Genomic DNA, 15022 nt, shown 5'->3' with positions numbered 1-15022 from the left:
TGAAACACTTCAAAGTGCCCTGGATGAAACTGCACCTCCTATACATAGAATAACTAGGCACAGACGGCGACAACCCTGGCATATGCTGCTAACATGCTTCCAACAGCGGTGCTCCAGGTGCGCCGAACGTCTGTGGAGAAAATCCAATCTACCCGAAGATTTCATCCATTATAAGTTAATGCTTAAAACATACAACACTGCCCTTTACCTTTCCAAACAAACCTATTTCAACACCCTCATGACTTCACTATCCAATAACTTGAAACATCTCTTTGACACTTTTCATTCCCTACTCAACCCAAGAGTGCAGGCCCCAACCACGGATCTCCAGGCTGACGATCTGGCCAATTATTTCAAAGAAAAAATTTCATGTCGGATATGGTCAATTATCTCCTAATCACCTCATACCATGCACTGTCCTCCCTCACCCACTACATCTAGCTCACTCTCTGATTTTGAACCAGTAACAGAAGTAGTAATTAGATTCCTTGCATCTTCTTGCCATACTACCTGCACCAGTGACCCCATTCCATCACATCTCTTCCAGTCCCTTTCCCCTGCTGTCACCACTCACCTAACAAAAATATTCAACCTCTCTTCCAGTATCTTTCCTCATTTAACCCCTTTCTGTCATCTGACGTACTATCCCATCCATAGGACCTGGGACTTAAATCCCATGGACGGGATAGTACATCATACGAGATCAGCGTTGCTCACGGGGGGAGTGCCGCTGATCAAGGCCGGGTGTCAGCTGATTATCACAGCTGACACCTTGCACATTAATCACTGGCACACTGCGATCAAACATGATCGCAGTGTAAAGGGGGGCACAGGGAAGAATTGCGCGGGAAGGGGGCTCCCTGCACGCTTCCCTAAGACCCTCGGAGCAGGCGCTGAGAAAACCTCCTCAGTGTCTGTCAGATCGTTGATCTGACACAGTGCACTGCAAAGTGTCAGATCAGCGATCTGACACTTTATTATATTGACCCAATGTGGGACATTACTATAAAGTGTAAAAAAAAATCATGAATAAAAATAATTTAAAAAAATCCCTAATAAATTCTTATTATGCAGATAAAAAATAATAAAAATACACATATTTAGTGTCGCCGCATCCGTAATGACCCGCCCTATAAAACTGTCCCACTAGTTAACCCCTTTAGTGAACTCCATAAAAAAAACAAGGCAAAAAACAATGCTTTATCATCATACCACCAAACAAAAAGTGCAATAACACGCGATCAAAAAGACGTATATAAACATGGTACCGCTGAAAACATCATCTTGTCCCACAAAAAACGAGCTGCCATACAGCGTCATCAGCGAAAAAATAAAGTTATAGCTCGCAGAATAAAGCGATGCAAAAATAATTATTTTTTATATAAAATTGTTTTTATTGTATAAAAGCGCCAAAACATAAAAAGATATAAATGAGGTATCGCTGTAATCGTACTGACCCGAAGAATAAAACCGCTTTATCAATTTTACCACATGCAGAACGGTGTAAACGCCCCCCCAAAAGAAATTCATGAAATGCTGATTTTTGTTCATTCAGCATCCCAAAAATCGGAATTAAAAGAGATAAAAAAATGGCATGTGCCCGAAAATGGTACCAATAAAAACGTCAACTCGTCCCGCAAAAAATAAGACCTCACATGACTCTATGGGTCAAAATATAGAAAAATTATAGCTCTCAAAATGTGGTGATGCAAAAACTATTTTTACAATAAAAAGTGTTTTTTAGGCTACTTTCACACATCAGGTTTTCGGCGTCAGGCGCGTTCCGGCGTCGTGCCGGATCCGGCAAATGTTTAGTAAAACCGCATGTGATGGATCCGGTTTTCTGCCGGATCCGTCTTGCACTTGACAGCCAAAACCGGATCCGTCTCATCCGGTTTTCGATCCGTTTTTCGACGGATTACGCCGGATCCGATTTTTAAAATCGCCCCTTGTGGCCTTCCGAAAGGGATTGGCTACTGAAAAACTATATATAGCGTGTTCCTACAGCCCTTCTTTGACAGGTTGTAAAGGAGAAAGTGCAGGTTGGAGAGAAGAGCAAGTTACTGGCGAAGATGGATGTTGTGATTGGAAATATTTTGAAGAATTTGGCGAATTTTACAGCGGAGGCGAATCGTTTGAGGGTGATTGTTCTGGAGAAGGAGAGAGCGAGACAGCAGCGCATCAGGCATCGTAGACGACATTTGTGGATCCACCCCATCACAACCAAGAGAATGACGCGTGGGGTCTATTCTACACTCTGCATGGACCTTAGACGAAACCCGGATACATTTTTTGGATATGTTCGGATGAAAATGGAGAATTTTGATTACTTGGTGGAGCGCATTGCACACCTCATAAGAAAATCGGACACCTATTGCCGCTTCTCTGTTTCACCCGCAGAGCGTCTGATGGTGACTTTAAGGTAAGCCGCATTTATTGGATATGCTCGCATCAGAGCACACTTTCACTGCAATCTTGTTGGTGGTAGTTTGCAGCTCCAAGTGTTATAGCTGACTTTTGGTATGTAATGCTGTGATTTTAAACTAATTGATTGTTTTTTAATTCCCCACAGATTTCTTGCAACTGGAGAATCCCTTTCGTCACTGCATTTCCAGTACAGACTCGGGATTTCCTCCATATCTGGAATAGTGAAGTACACATGCCGTGCACTGTGGGACTCCTTAGCTGAAGAGTTTTTACCAGAGCCCACAACAGAGAGGTGGATTGAAATTTCAGAAAAGTTTCAACAGATATGTCAGTTTCCGAACTGCTTGGGCGCTGTGGACGGGAAACATATCCGCATTGTAAAGCCAGCCGGATCGGGATCGGAATATTTCAATTACAAGAAATATTTTTCAATTGTCCTCATGGCCATCGCTGACGCGCAATACAAATTTATTGCTGTTGATATTGGGGCCTATGGCCGCTCCAATGACTCTCAAGTTTTCAAACTGTCTGCCATGGGGCGTAAACTGTATGGAAACACCTTCCAGTTCCCACCCCCTAGACCGCTGCCGCAAACATCTGGTCCACCTATGCTATTTGTCTGTGTAGGGGATGAAGCCTTCCAGCTGTCAGAACACCTTTTGAAACCGTATGGTAGCAGAGGATTGTCAAGAACAAAACGCATTTTTAATTACCACCTCACAAGAGCAAGAAGAATGGTTGAATGTACCTTTGGTATTCTGACAGCCAAATGGCGGGTCCTATTGACTGCGATCAACCTCAAGACAGAAACTGTGGACGAGGTGATCAAAGCTTGCGTGGTACTCCACAATTTTGTTATCTGCAAGGAACCCATTTCCATTGAGGACACCTCTGAAGAAACCACCTTGCAAGATTACCATGACATTACCACTAGAAGTTCTGTGACGGTTTCAGTAATGAGGGACAATTTTGCACTGTACTTTGTCACCTCAAGGCAGAGTACACTGGCAGGATGACAGAGTGTGAAAGATTTGTGCCCTTAACCAAACTTGTGTACCTTCTGTACTAACAGTATATACCTTTGCCAACCAAAGTTGGCTATCTTGTCATGGTCTTACTATTTTTACCTTTAGGCCACAGGTGTGTACCTGGTTGTGTTTTATGCAAAGTATTTCACCTTTTAACAAAAGTTGTGTACATTGTTAGGAAATCACCAACAATAAACACAACTTTTTAGGTGAAATACTTTGCTTCAAACACAACCAGGAACACAACTGTGGCAAAAAGCTAAAATTTACCCACAGTTATATACCTAGTTTTGAATACCTTTTTACCTTTGAAATACCCTGTATTTAACCTTTTTTTTAAACATATTTCGCCGCAGAAAGAAATGACAACCATTGTGAAACGATAATTTAACTTTTATTTAAAATATTTTTTTTTTGTAAAATGTTTTTAAAGTGCAAAAAACTTTTTTAATAAAGGTTTTAAACCCAATGGGCATTTTTATTAAAAAACACATTACAAATCTGTGTAGTGTGGGGTGGAAATACTGCTGGAGGGGCTGCGGGACACTTCGACACTGGGAGTGTGGAGAGAGGACTGGGATCGTGGTGGGGAAGGAACAGTTAGAGGTCAAGGTGTGGAAAAAGCTACAGAATGGGTGGACATGTGGGTGGCAGAAAAGGTGGTGGGCGGTGGAGTGGAGGGTTGGGCAGGGACTGTAGGAACAGATGATGTTGATGGAAAGTTGTATGGGGAAGGAGTTTGGTACGGGGAGTTTGGTACGGGGCAAGTTGCTGGAAGTGGGGAGATGTCTGGTACTGGGGAGGTTGCTGGTACTGCGGAGGTTGCTGGTACTGGGGAGGTGGCTGGTATGTAATAGGAGGGGGAGGATGGAAAGTGGCTGGAGGGGGTGCAGGTGGAGGAACTACTGGGGTGGGAGGAGGAGGTTGGGAGGTAACGTGCTGGAGAGCACCGTGGCATGAATGCATTACATGCATCTGCTGGGTAGGAGAGAGCGTTGCCATGCGCTCCACAACAGACCTGAAAAAGGTGTGGTTTGGCGAAGATCTTGCTTCTGAATGCATGGTTTGCAGAAGTGTCTTCACCTCCAGAATGCTGGAGTTGATCTGCTGAAAGTCTGCTGAGATTTTCTCTGACAAGACTTTTAGACAGTTCTGGAAAGATGCATTCAGATGCAAGAACTCTGGCGCATAAGTCTTTTCCTGACCCCTCTGCCGCTGCCGCCCAGTACCCGCAGGTGTACTAGAGGTGGCAGGGGCAGAAGGGTGGGGTAAAGGGAAAGCGATCTCCTCACCAGCAGCTTCATGTAATGTAGGCGGCCACGATGCTCCTGTGCTGGTGGATGGGACAGATGGGTCGAATGAGTGGGAAGGCTGGGAAGGTGCAGATGTACCGGGGCGGTCGAAGTGTCCCTCGGTGCCGGTCTCCTCAGGGATCGCCTCAGAAGGGTCCAATTGTGCAGGCTCCCGAGTGCTGCTCACCGTGCTGTGGAATAAAGAGAAAAAAAAACAATTAAAATAGTGACATGGCATGGCCCTGGCTGAAAAAAAAATTGTTACATCTAAACATTTTTTTTTCACATGTGGTGTGTAATATTTACCTTCTGGTGACCATTGTATCCCGGAGGAACGACAGGGCTCGTGCGTACTTGTACTTGCTCCTGCGTCCTCCAGATCCACTCGGGGCCCGCATCTCTTTATTGAACTCCTTCTTGAAACGATCCCTCACAGACCGCCACCGCTTCACAATTCTGTCCCCTGAAACGAGAAAGGACAAAGTGGTTAGTATACAACATCAGTGTTTCCCAAACTCCAGTCCTCATGGTCCCCAGGGGTCATGTTTTCAGGATTTCCATAGTAAATAGAAATCCTGAACACATGATCCGTGGGGACCATGAGGACTGGAGTTCGGGATACACTGGTTTACATCAAGCAACCGGTACTGTATATACTTACGCTCTTTAATCTGAGCCCGAGCATCGAGGTCCTCCCAGCGGGCCACAAGGAGCGAACAGATTTTCTCCCAGAGTCGTCGAGTAACGATCAGGTCAGCATGGCGGCGGTCAGCCATATTCCATAGCGGCTCCCTTTCTCTGACGAGATCGATGAGGTGGTCCACATCTATTCCTCCATCCTCACCGTCTGAGTCGGGAGCACGCTGTGAAGGCTGTTAAAGTAAAAGAGAAAAATGGCAAAATTAGTCACCACACTTAAGACATGAAATAAAAAGTGTACCAAAATTTCACTTAAATATTATACTTACACGCTGGTGACCGCCGCGTTGCTTTCGCCGACGACCCTGGGAGGCACTGCGAGGACCTCTTGGCCGAGCACCAGATTGGGAAGACTAGAGAAGAAAAGAAAAAAATTTATGTGTTTGGATGTTGGCATTTGTTTGCTGTGTGTGGTCTGCAGAACATTGTTTTCTATGTGTTGTGTGTAGTGTGATGTTGTGTTTCTGCGTTTGATGCAAAAAACTTACCAATTGTGAGCCCACTCCAGGTGTCTGTCCACCCCTTCCTTCTTCTTCTGGGAGCTACTCTTCAGCTTGTGATTCCTGTTTTGAAATAAAACGCAATGAATAGACATATATTAGAGATGATGGATTTTGGAAATAAAAACTTACCGATAAAAACGCTGACGATGCGAGGGAGGGCTCCCAGAAGAAGATGTGCTGTCCTGTTGCTGGCCAGACTCCATGGCTGTGGGTGGTGCTGTTGCTGCTGCCAGTGCTGCCACTGCTGCTGCTGCATCTCTTGGGCGGCTGTTGAATAAAGAGAAACAAAGGGCCAATGAATATCTTGATATTCCATGGCCCTAGTTTTGAGGAATGGGGGATTTGATAATTACCTTCTCTCATCTGCTGCTGGACTCCCCTCCCGTTGTTCAGCAGGCTGCTCCATTTGGGGTGGTGGTGGTGCTGATGGTGCTGCAGTGGTCTCCTGCCTTCTCGTGGTTGCGGTCTTGGGTGGCATGTTGGGTGTGGCTGAGGGTCCCACTGTCATGCTTTTATATATGTGTCTTGTGGGCAGAGCTACTGAGCATGCTCAGACCCAAAAAACCGGATCCGGCGCATTGCGGCGCTCATAGGCTTTCATTGTGTGAAAGTGTGCCCATTCAGTAGTTTTCTCCCACATATGGGATATCAGCGTATTCAGGACAAATTGGACAACAACGTTTGGGCTCCAATTTCTCATGTTACCCTTGGGAAAATAAAAAATTGGGGGTAAAAATATCATTTTTGTGGAAAAAAAGCCGGATTACTTAGGCCTGTTTCACATTTCAGTTTTTCTGTCAGTCTAAATCCGCCAAAATAGCGGAAAACGGATCCGCAGGAAACGGGGGACAGCAGATCGGCGGATGTAAGGATCCGCCGATCTTGCAAATTTAAAGGAACCGCGGAAGGAAAAAAATAATACCAGTCACCTCGCGGGATGAGGCTGGAGATCGCGCGGTCATCTTGCGCAATGTGGCTGGAGATCGCGCGATTATCTCATGCGATGTAGCTGGAGATCGCGCGGTCATTTCGCGGGATGTGGCTGGAGATCGCGCGATCATCTCGCCCGATGTAGCTGGAGATCGCGCGGTCATCTCGCGGGATGTGGCTGGAGATCGTGCGATCATCTTGCGCGATGTGGCTGGAGATCGCGCGATCATCTCGCGGGATGTGGTTGGAGATCGTGCGATCATCTCGCGCGATGTGGCTGGAGATCGCGCGATCATCTCGCACGATGTGGCTGGAGATCGCGCGATCATCTTGCGCGATGTAGCTGGAGATCGCGCGGTCATCTCACGGGATGTGGCTGGAGGCGCGATCATCTTGCGCGATGGGGCTGGAGATCGGTCATCGAGCGATCAGAGATGTGGGGTAGGAGATCCCATCGCCTGAGAGGAATGGAGGTTGCGGGTAAGCAGAGAGAGAGATTTTCAACCAGCAGCGACAGTGTTTTCGGGGTTAAAAGGCAAAAATGCGGATCCGGACTGCAAAAAAAGTTGCATGGTCCGTTCGGTGATCTCTGCGGACGCCAAAATTTTGGCGGATCCGCAGAAATACGGATGCAACGCACAGTCATCAGTCAAAATCCGCCGATAATGAAAGTCTATGGGGAAAAAACGGATCTGCAAGGAAAATTGGCGGATGTTTTTTTCACAAAACGGCGGATTTTGACTGATTGTGAAAAACTGATGTGTGAAACAGGCCTTACCGGTAACGCTCTTTTAATGAGTCCACGACAGCACCAACTTGCAGAGAGGGATCCGCCCATAGGAACAGGAAACCTACAGAGATAAAAGAGGGCGGTCTGCCTCTCCTCCTCAGTTGGATTTCAGAGTACCCGGGGGACCACCATTATTAGGCCATTTCAATATTTTAGTTTATCAATTTTTACATCTAAGAAGGTGTATATACATTATGTTAACTTCTAGGGAGGGTAGTGAGCGGGTGCTGTCGTGGACTCATTAAAAGAGCATTACCGGTAAGTAATCCGGCTTTTTACTCTTCGCCACGACAGCACCCACTTGGACTTTCAGAGACCTTCACCTGGGAGGGACCACTGTGCCGAGGACCACTCTACCAAAGGATAGGTCAGATGAGCATGATAAATCAAGTCTATAGTGGTTATAAAAGGTAGAGGGCGTTGATCAAGTTGCGGCCTTACATATAAACTCGATTGCGACGTCTCCCCTCTCTGCCCAGGAGGAAGCTATAGCTCTGGCGGAATGTGCCCTGATACCCTCCGGAGGATCTTCATTACTCACGGAGTATGCCAGACCGATCGCGTCTCTGATCCACTGGGACAGGGTACCCCTTGTGACCTCATATCCCTTCTTTTGGACCTGGAAGGAAATAAATAGAGCCCTAGTCTTCCTCCAGCTGCTAGACCTCTCCATGTATTGTAATACTGCTCTTCTAACGTCTAGTGTATGGAATTTCTCTTCCTCTGGAGTAGAAGGGTTACTAAAAAATGAAGGGAGGTGGATCTCTTGCGACCTATGAAACTTCCCCGCTAATTTTGGTAGGTATGAGGGGTCTGGTTTTAATATTAGCTGATCCTGGAATGTTAAGAGGAAAGGGGGTTGTATTGAGAGTGCTTGTATGTCGCTAACTCTTCTGGCTGAAGTTAGTGCAATTAGTAGTACTGTCTTGATAGGTGCTTAAGGGATATTGAGTCTAATGGTTCAAAGGGGGGACGTGTTAGGGCATCTAGTACCAAATTCAAGTCCCAAGGAGGAACTCTGGGTATGTGTACCGGTTCGCTCCGCTCACAGGCCGAGATGAATCTGGCTATCCATCTATTGCCTGCCACGTTATAACTATAGAGGGCCCCTAGAGCAGACACTTGGACTTTTAGTGTGTTAACAGATAGTCCTAAATCTTTCCCTTTTTGTAGAAACTCTAGGATAGGTTATCAGGATTTCTCTAGAGTCGGGAGCTGTGTGAAACTCTAGGAACTTCCTCCATACCCTGGTGTAAATTTTTGTAGTAGCCAATTTTCGACTCTGCAGGAGAGTATTGACTAACCCTTCCGTGAACCCCCTTGCTCTCAACATTTCCCTTTCAAGTTCCAAGCCGTCAAGTGGAGATTGTCCACTTGATGGAAGAATGGCCCCTGAGAGAGGAGCTTGGGGGTTGAAGGAAGCACCCAAGGGTCTGTCACTGACATTGCCTGCAGGCATGAAAACCATGGCCTCCTGGGCCAGAATGGCGCTATTAAGATTATTCGTGCCCTCTCTGCCCTGGTCTTCCTGATGACCTGCGGTAGTAGCATGATTGGGGGAAGTGCATATGCTAGTTTGAACTGCCATGGGGCTTGGAGGGCATCCAGAATTTCCAGATGGTCTGTCACATTTAAAGAGGCGAACCTTTGCACCTGCCTGTTTTTCCTGGTGGCGAAGAGATCTATTTGGGGAAGACCCCATAGTGACACAATGCGTGTGAATATTTGCCGGCTCAGGCACCACTCTCCTTGCTGTAGTGTATGGCGGCTTAGAAAGTCTGCTTCCGAATTGTCTCTTCCTCTTATGTGGAGGGCCGAGAGACAAAAGGCGACTGATCGAGTTCCGCCTTGCCTGTTCAGATATGAGACCACTGTGGTGTTGTCTGAAAGGATTCTTACGTGTTCCCCTTGTAACTGCGGAAGAAAATGATATAATGCATGACTAACCGCATTTAGTTCTTTTAAGTTTGAAGAATCCTGATCCTCGCTTATATCCCACAGGTCTTGGGAGAAGGCGCCTCCCATATGAGCCCCCCATCCTGTGGGGCAGGCGTCGGTAGTAATTATACGGGAAGGCGCTATCACCCGTAGTACTCGATAGATTATCATCCTCTAGCCACCACGCTAGGGAAGTTAGGAACGTCTGGGATAAAGTAATTTTCTTTGCCAAATTCCCTCGGTCATGGGTTTCCTCTAAGAGAATTTGATGTTGTAGCTCCCTCGTGTGGAACTGGGCCCACTGAACTGCCGGGATGCAGGAAGTAAGGGACCCCAGGAGAGGCATTGCATCTCTCAAGGACATGCACGGTCTGTCTATTGCTAACCTGATCTTCATTTTAATCATTGCAATTTTTACCTGTGGCAGTAGGCATTTTTGGTTTATGGAGTCTAGTTGGAGACCCAGGAAGGACTGGACGGATTGTGGCTCGATTCTGGACTTCTTGAAGCTTATTATCCATCCTAGAGCCTGTAAAGACAAGATTTGAGTCAGCAACTCGTCTATTACATTGTCGAGATGAGTTCCTTATTATTATAAAGTCATCCAGATAGGGTATTATCAATGTGTCCTTCTGGCGTAAGAAGGCCATCACTTCCAGCATCACCTTTGTAAAGACTCGTGGTGCGATGGATAGGCCGAATGGCATGGCTGTGAACTGGAGATGCTGTATGGTGCCATCGAGGGAGACCGCCACTCTGAGGTATTCCTGATATCTGTAATGGATGGGAAGATGATAATAAGCATCTTTCAGATCCAAGCTTGCCATCATACAATTGGGGAAGAGGAGCTTAATTGTAGATCTAATAGATTCCATCTTAAATTTATGATTTATTATAAATGAATTTAGCTTCCTCAGATTGATTATAGTCCTGAATGAGCCATCTGGTTTAGGTACCAGAAAAAGAGGGGAGTAAAATCCTCTCCCTTCCTGTCCTTTAGGCACATGGACCAATACTTTTTTGTCCAGCAGACTCAGAATCTCAGTTTCTAGGGCCCGCTGTTGGATTGGCGAGCTGAGAGATGTTATGATAACTGAGTTACGGGGAACGTGGTGGAACTCTATTTTTAACCCTTCTCTAACAGTGCCCAGAACCCAAGGGCTGGCTGTGACTTTTTCCCATTCCTGAAGAAAAAATTTCAGTCTTCCTCCTACTGGAGGGACTGGCTACTTAGCTCCTGTGTCTGCAGAAGGAGGAACCTTTAAACATGGCACCTTTGCTCTTTTCTTCCTTCGTGGCCCAGCGATTTTGATTTTCCGCTGGCCTTCCTCTGCCAAATGGTCGTGTCCTAAACGCCTTCCTATAAAATAGAAGAGAGGGGTTAGGGAAGCCTTTTTTCCTTTCCTTTGCCTTGGTAAGGATTTCATCTAAGGTTATTCCGAACAAAAACTTACCCTCGCAAGGAATAGCACAAAGCTTTGCCTTGTATTGGGTGTCACCTCTCCAGCTTTTAAGCCACAGGCTACGCCTGGCATTATTAAGTAAGCCTGCTGTTCTGGCTGCCAGGCATAATGAATCAGCAGAAGCATCCGCTATATACGCAGCCGCGCCACGGATCAATGGAATAGCGGCTCGTAGTTTGTCTCTGGAGATTTTTTGGTCTATTTGCTGGTCTAGTTGATCAATCCAGACCAGCATAGAACGAGCTGTGCAAGTACTAGCTATTGCCGGTTTAAACGTGCCGGTAGCTGCCTCCCATGCCCTTTTTAGTGAGGCATCAGCTTTACGGTCAAATGGGTCTTTTAGAACCCCTGCGTCCTCAACTGGTAGGGCTGATTGTTTTGAGGTGGAGGCGACCGCCACGTCCACTTTCGGGACTTTAGACCATGTTGACAATTCCTCGTCGCTGAAGGGGTACCTTGTTTGGTATAACAGGAAAGGCTCTCCTCTTCCTGTTAGTCCTGCAAACATAATTTCTTGTGTTGTTTGCGGCTCCCTTTTCTCTGTGCACCCCATGGTGTTCCTCACGGATTTAACCAAGTTGTCCATGTTCTCTAAGGGGAAACACGAACGCCCCTCCATATCTGAGGAAGATGATGTGGATGCATTGGAACTATCAGAGACTATTGCTTCGTCCTCATCAGAGTCTAAGCTAACCGCAGTTGGTTTGTTAGTCTTAGTACTTATGGGTGTACTGTTAGGCTGGGTTAGGGTCTGTAACTCTTCCTTTATTATGGCCCTTATGTCTGTGGCTGATGTTGATGCTTGTGAACACTCTTGTATTTCCACTCTGACCTGACATGTAACTATGTGTCAATAAATGAGCCATATTTTATCCTTTTGAGTGCGACCTTTCCTCTATATGGATTCAATGAGTTGATCGCTGCGAGGTCAAGCACCCAGGAGCTCTGGACGACAGCTTGCTGCCAGGCATACACCACCAGCGGATACCTGGTAATAGCGGTGCCGTCCGCAATCTCTCTTTTTGTACTATATATGTATATAGTTTCCAAAATGGTGTTATTTGTAGGGCTTTCCACTGCTTAGGCACATCAGGGGCTCTCCAAACGTGACATGGCAACTGATCTGAATTCCAGCCAATTTTGCATTGAAAAAGTCAAACGGTGCTCATTCCCTTCCAAGCTCTGCCATGCACCGAAACAGTGGTTCCCCCCACATATCAGGTATCAGCGTAATCAGGACAAATTGCACAATGACTTTTGGGGTCCTGTTACCCTTGGGAAAATAAAAATTGGGGGTGAAAAGATAATTTTTTTGGAAAAAATTATTTTTTAATTGTACGGCTGTACTTTATAAACTGTGAAGCCCTTGGGGGTTCAAAGTTCTCACCACATATTTAAATAAGTTCCTTGGGGGGTCTAGTTTCCAAAATGGGGTCACTTGTGAATTAATTTTTTTGTGAAAAAAAAGTTAAATTTTTTTTTAAAACATTCAAAAAATTCCTGTGAAGCACCTTAAGGGTTAATAAACTTCTTGAATGTGGTTTTGAGCACCCTGAGGGGTGCAGTTTTTAGAATGGTGTCAATTTTGGGTATTTTCTATCATACAGACCCCTCAAAGTGACTTCAAATGTGATGTGGTCTCTAAAATAAAAAATGGTGTAAAAATGAGAAATAGCTGATCAACTTTTAACCCTTATAACTTCTAAAAAAAAATTTGCTCCAAAATTGTGCTGATGTAAATTAAACATGTGGGAAATGTTACTTATTAAGTTTTTGTGTACCATATCTCTGTGATTTAAGGGCCTAAAAATTTAAAATTGGAAAATTGCGAAGTTTTCAAAATTTTTGCCAAATTTCCGTTTTTTTCACAAATAAACGCAAGTTATATGAATGAAATTTTACCACTAACATGAAGTACAATATGTCACGAGAAAACAGAATGGTCAGAATTGTAAAAATTGGCCCGGTCATCAATGTGCAAACCACCCTTGGGGGTAAAGGGGTTAAGCATGCCATCATACAGCCATTACTTAAAAAACCATCCCTCGACCAAAACTGTGCCGCTAACTATAGACCTGTCTCTAATCTTCCCTTCATCTCTAAACTCCTGGAACGCCTGGTTCACGCCCGACTTATCTGCTGTCTCTCAGATAACTCTTCTCGACCCTCTACAATCCGGTTTCCGCTCTCTACACTCTACTGAAACTGCCCTCACTAAAGTCTCTAATGATCTTCTAACAGCTAAATCTAGTGGTCATTACTCCATGCTAATTCTCTTGGATCTCTCCGCAGCATTCGACAATGTGGATCATCAGCTCCTCCTCACTATGCTCCGCTCCATCGGCCTCAAGGACACCGTTCTCTCCTGGTTCTCCTATCTCTCTGACCACTCCTTTACTGTATCTTTTGTTGGCTCCTCCTCTCATCTTCCCCTTAGCATTGGGGTTCCTCAAGGATCAGTTCTAGGCTCTCTCCTCTTCTCTTTGTATACTGCCCCTATTGGTCAAACAATCAGTAGATTTGGGTTCCAGTACCATCTCTATGCTGATGACACCCAATTATACACTTCTCTTGATATCACGCCTGCCTTTTTGGAAAACACCAGTGATTGTCTTACCGCTGTCTCTGAACCTGTCAAAAACTGAACTCCTCATGATTCCTCCCTCTACTAACCTACCTATGCCCGACATTCCCATTTCCGTGTGTGGTTCCACCATTACTTCCCAGCAACATGCACGCTGTCATGGGGTCATACTTGATTCAGAGCTTTCATTCACTCCCCACATCCGTTCACAGGCTCTCTCGTTATCTGCACCTCAAAAACATTTCTAGAATTCGACCCTTTCTTACTTTAAACTCTGCAAAAACTCTTACTGTTTCTCTTATTCATTCTCGTCTGGACTATTGTAACTCTCTACTAATCGGTCTCCCTCTTAAACTTTCCCCTCTCCTGAATGCTACAGCTAGGATCATATTCCTCACCAATCATTATACAATACCTCTACCTTGTGCCAGTCCTTACACTGGTTACCCATCCACTCCAGAATTCAGTAAAAACTTATTACCCTCACCCATAAAGCACTCCATGGCTCAGCACCACCCTACATCTCCACCCTCGTCTCAGCCTACCACCCTACCCTCTGCTAATGACCTGAGGTTAACATCCTCAATAATTAGAACATCCCACTCCCGTCTCCAAGACTTTTCACGTGCTGTGCCAATTCTTTGGAATGCGCTACCCAGGTTAATACGATTAATCCCCAATCCCCACAATTTAAGCGTGCCCTAAAAACACATTTGTTGAGACTGGCCTATCGCCTCAATGCATTAACCTAAATATCCGTGTGGCTTATTCAAAATTTTTTACCATAAGCAGGTTCCTCACATCATGTTCTCACATGTTTTTTGCATTTAATAGTCCTCTGTGTCTGTACTGTTACATATTTAGACTGTTAACTAGTTCATGCAGCATCACAGGAACACCCAATTCTTACACTATGGCTAGTACAAACAATAAAAGCAATTGTTACCATTCACCTTTCGTGCCTCCTCTTTTTCCTCAGATTATAAGCTTGCAAGCAGGGCCCTTATCCCTCTTGGTATCTGTTTTGAACTATGTGTTTATTGGTATGCTGTAATGTCTATTGTCTGTAGAAGTCCCCTCTATAATGTGAAATGCTGCGGAATATATTGGCGCTATAGAAATAAAAATTATTATACTTTGTTTGTTTTGTAGTGTAAATGGGATCTAAAGTATCCCCGTCTTCAAGCCTTAACTGAAGAAAGTCACCAGGTTCAATGTCTCTGATGATTCTGTCCAGTAAAGATTGAATGGAGTCATGTACCACATTTAGAGCTTCTACAAATGAATGGATCCCATCTAAATTCACAAATCTGAAATGATCAATGTACATGAAGGCGTTGAAATTGCGTACATCTCTTTGATGATAAA

Source organism: Dendrobates tinctorius, unplaced genomic scaffold (assembly GCF_039654945.1).
Source record: "Dendrobates tinctorius isolate UK_male_01 unplaced genomic scaffold, ASM3965494v1 ptg000008l, whole genome shotgun sequence".
Taxonomy (NCBI): Eukaryota; Metazoa; Chordata; class Amphibia; order Anura; family Dendrobatidae; genus Dendrobates; species Dendrobates tinctorius.
Note: the sequence above shows the minus strand (reverse complement) of the source record.